The sequence below is a fragment of the Papaver somniferum genome, chromosome 4, assembly GCF_003573695.1.
Source record: "Papaver somniferum cultivar HN1 chromosome 4, ASM357369v1, whole genome shotgun sequence".
Classification (NCBI taxonomy): Eukaryota; Viridiplantae; Streptophyta; class Magnoliopsida; order Ranunculales; family Papaveraceae; genus Papaver; species Papaver somniferum.
The window spans coordinates 4,486,817-4,491,508 of NC_039361.1; positions in this window are offsets into that span (position 1 = coordinate 4,486,817).

Here is a 4,692-nt window from a genome sequence, read left to right on the forward strand (position 1 = left end):
TACTAACAATTCAATCAAAAGATTACCCAAAGAAATTAAGATGTTTTTCCCCCCAAGCTTGGGAGCGCCTTGAAAGATAAATTGTTTCCAAAAATAGTTAAACAAAAATCTAAAATATGAAGGAAGAAAAACTAAGATTGTTGCCGAAGAAGGATGTCGTCATCGCCCGCTTCACCAGGACCAGCACCAGTACTGGCAGAGGCACCCTTGAATTCTTCTTCCTCGACCTTCGCCTCGTCGATTTTCTGTTCCTCGTCATCTTCGCCGAGCCTCTCTTCTTCTCCAGAGATGATTCCATCGTCCTTTGGTTGCTCATCATCGGAGAACACCTCCAGAGGAAAGACAGGACGAGGAAGATCATGTTCGTCGCAGAAATTACCAAAAAGAGAAACCAGATAGTCCTGGGTGTTCTTGCGATCTAACTTGGCTACCTTCGCAGAAGTCACGATCATCTCATCCATGTCAGCATTCAAATCACTGACCTCATTCTTCAGACGAGAAACCTTTGTGCGAAATTCATCCCTTTCACGGGAAAGGCGAAGGACTTGGCTCTTGTAACGATCTTCAGATTCTGCAAAACCAAACAAAATTACATCAGAAACTAGAAGTCTAACATAATCAATAGTATTCTGCACTGCACCTAAAGTTACCTTCCATTTGCAAGATAGTGGTGTTCAAGGTTTCTTGGACATCGGTATGAAAATGATCCAGCCTGGAGATAGTTAGATCCGACTCGTGGAGTTGAACACATAACTCGTGGTAGGCATTGTCCCAACCTGTACCGTGACCTGACTTTGAGGTATCTTTGTCAGATTGAATGACAAGAGCACCCTTGTTCTTGCGAGAACCTGTGGACTTGGTTTGAGAAGAAGATTTGATAGATCTCGGACGAGATGAGTTATCTAACTGAGCTTGAAGAAGTTCCACTTTCTTCTTTAGACAGTCGATCTCTTCATTTAAACCAACTACCTTGTTACGAGATTTGCGAAGATCAACCACGACTTTATCTTTACTCTTGATCACGCGCTTGTTATCTTCTTCCAGTCCCTTATAGTTAGCTAGTGACGAAGAATGAAGGTTCCTCAAATTAGCGAGGGAGTTGCTGACCCGTTGAAGTTCAGACCTAAGGCGCTCATTCTCGTCGTGAAGATGATAATTTAATTCCCCGTTACGAGAACAATCAATAGACAAGCGGTCCACTTGTAAAAAAAGAGTCTCGACCTTCTCATTCAAAATCATATTCTCCGACACATAGCAATCATTTTGGGTCACGAGGTTCATATTCTCAGCACGAATATCTTCTAGGGAGGCAGATGCTTCGGAGGAATCCATTTGGCGTTGCATACAGCGAGCTTGACGAAATACAAAATAAGAAAATAACAGAAGTAAAAGCAAAGGCAAAGAACAATTCTGAGAGGGGAGAGAACTTACTTAGAAGCTTCTCTATCTTATGGCTCTTCTTGCTGGAATGTTCTTTTTCCTCTTGAAGCTCCTTTGTCAAAACTTTGATTTGAGCCTCGTCCCTTTTAGCCTTCTCGCGAACAAGTCTAATTTCCACGAGGCTGGCCATATGACGGTGAACCTCCTACGAGTTGAACAATCGAGATTCAAAACATGTACCTCGGGACAGAAAGAAGACATAATGGGAAGAGCATAAAAAGCTCACCTGGTTCATTAAAGTTGAATGTTTTTGGAGAGACAAGTTCATAGAGGCATTTAGCATTATGGACGATTCTTGAGAAAGGAAGTCATCAGCACTAAAGGTCACCAGAGATTCTAAGGTACGAGACCTCGTGGCTGGATCTTTGCGAGCTTTGTCGTAGACCTCTTGGAGGAACTTCATGCCCGGATCATGGAGAGGATTAGACAGCACCGGCGGAGTCGCCTGCTTATTCTTCTCGCCAGCAGAGGGATCCTCTATGGATTTCTTCAAACGTTCAACCTTGGGATGAACAGGAAGATCAACTACTTTGGAAGGAGGAGTTGTGCGAGGCTGAGAAGGTTGAAGCTTGGGAGAGGTAGAGAGACTTGAAAGTACGACTGAACTTGGAACTGCGGTCAAAGCATCCAGATCCAAGACCTTTCGTTGCCTTTTGGACCCGCCAGAAGAGGGGACTCCAGTCTGCGAGATAACGAGTTCGTCAGGGAAAATGACTAAAAAGATGAAATCTGCGAAGTAACAATAATGACGAAGTAAAAATACCTGAGAAGAAGGAGGAGGTGGAACAGGATGATCACGCCTTTTCCGCCCCTTAGTTGACTCATGAACAGGCTGCTTCGCAAGAAGGGAGTCATTCTGTGAAGAATAGAAGGTTAGAATTTAAAGATATCACAAAAAGAAAATAATAGGCGAGATAGATACATGTTTGGGAGTTAAATACTCGGAAGTAACAACCTTCCCCTTGGAAATCTTGAGAAGACCAGCGACAGGCATCACGAACTGAAAGAAAGGGGGAACGTAAGAACGAGTCGAGCCACGAAACGAGATAAATCATAAGGAAGAAAATTATACCTCGGCTGGCACAGACCACCGAAATCTCTAGGGGTCGCAACCAGCGAGATAACAGTGTTTTGGAAGAGGCCCCTGACGAGGAGCCCCCTTTTCGTCAAAACCCCAAACAAAAGGGCCACCAACCACCAAAGGAAACATCGCCCAATCATCATCACAAGAGAGGCGAAGTTGGGAATCCACGTCTAACAGAAGAGCTTTGGTCGGAGTTACAACGACATTTCGAACAAGATCAATGCCCCACTCCTGGTACTCTCTCATGCTGGTGAATTTATCTGAGTAGTTGGCCACGAAAGAGTCCACATTGAAGTCACGAGAATTGAATTCTTCAGCTGCTGATGGGACTTGCGAAGTACCATTACCTGAGTGAATCCTAAACTCGCTGCAGATGCGAATTGCGTTACCATAAAGTTGGAAAACTCCACACTGCAGCTTACCCAGAATCTCGAGAAAGATGGGGTTAGAAGGATCGTAAAGAGGGAAAGATAACCCATCCCTCAATTGACCCAGAGTGACAATCATCTTGTCGGACATCCAAATATCCTACTGAATCCACCTGTAGTTCAGTTCCATGTCATGAGTAGCGGTAACGGGTGGACTCACAGAAAAATCGACGGCGGGAGTTAGGGTTAAACCCATCCTTTAAAAATATGCTTGGATTTCTTCAAGAGATTTGAGTGAGATAGTCGCGGAAACCTTCTTGGGTGCCATGATAACGAAACAAGAGTAAAAGATTTAGAAGGATAGTAACAATGGCAGAAGAAAGAGAAAACGCAAAAACCAGATAGACGCAGAGTAAGGGAAGAGGAAAAGAAACGCCAGACCTAAGTCAAGGGGGATATAAATAACACAGAAAAGATGACCGGCTTAGTGGGTCGACGACACGTTCGAGGTATACTAACCGGTAACCGACGGTTACTCAGAAAACATGGTCACATAGAAGCAGGAAAGTGGGGAACGTGGCGGTTAAGGAATCCAAAGCGGTTCTTATTCCGTTCTTGTATAGCTCGAATGGAATAAGAAAAGGCAAAATGTGGGTACACGAAATAGACTCGCCACGTGTCGAACACAAAAGGAAGAAGCATGACTAGGAAATCTCTCTTAAAAGATCTCAGTCAGGGACTTCTCAATTCGAATGTCAGAATTACCTCGTCACCGATCGATCCCGCGAAGTATCATACAGAAGCGAGGAGACTTACACGAAGAATTTAAGTTACGAAAAACCAAGATATATAGAGTACCTAACAAGATGCCAACGAAAAAACTGAAAGGGCGAAGTACGGTAACTTGGTTGAAAAGATTGATCGCGAAGTAAATATATTCGGGAACAAGAAAAGAGACAGTTGTCCCGACAAATCCATGTGAAGGTAGCGAAAGAAGGGGAAAAACTTTATGGAAAATGGCCTGGACGAAGTATAAAGCGCTCCCGAGAAGATCTGGCGAAGAAAAATGAGTTATATTCCATTAGGGTTGATTGGCTTATAAATAGAGATCCTTGGGCAAGGCATGGGAGATCGGATTTTGGAGAGAAAAAAGAGCTTAGTGTAGAGATCGAGATTAGGGTTTCCATGTGTTCAAGAACTTTTGTTTTGTTTCCTTAAAATTCATCAATAAAGATTTCTTAATTTATATTACTTAAACATGTCTTAGATCTTGATTGTTTTCTTTTTGGGTGTACTACTGGATTTCCAGTAGTTACATTTACTGATTAGTTTCTTGTCAGTTTCCGTTAATGCCACCCTTGAGGCTTGTTCAAGGGTCTCTACTTGTTTTTATGTTTGGCTCTGGTTCAGGACAGAGTCCCAGCACTAGCTTTGAATGGTAATTAACATATTCGTAAAAAAAAGAAGAAGAAAAACACTAGAATTGGGATTAGCAGCAAGCAGTACAAGCTGAATGAGAAAGCATTCTTAATTAGGAATCGAATAAACAGCTTAATTAATGCTGCAACTGCAAGCACCATAGGTGCTAATCAAAACAAAGACATCTGAACTCAGTTGCACATGATTTAATTATGAAGTTTCCCAACAAAATTAATATTTCACAAAATTGATTAAAAATACCAAAATCAACAATTCCTAGGCGAAAAGGACATTTAGATTTTGATATTGTTTAAATGGACAAAAATGTAAAAATAGCCAGGATGTAACAGTTTCATCATACCCATTTTCAAATACTTTTTC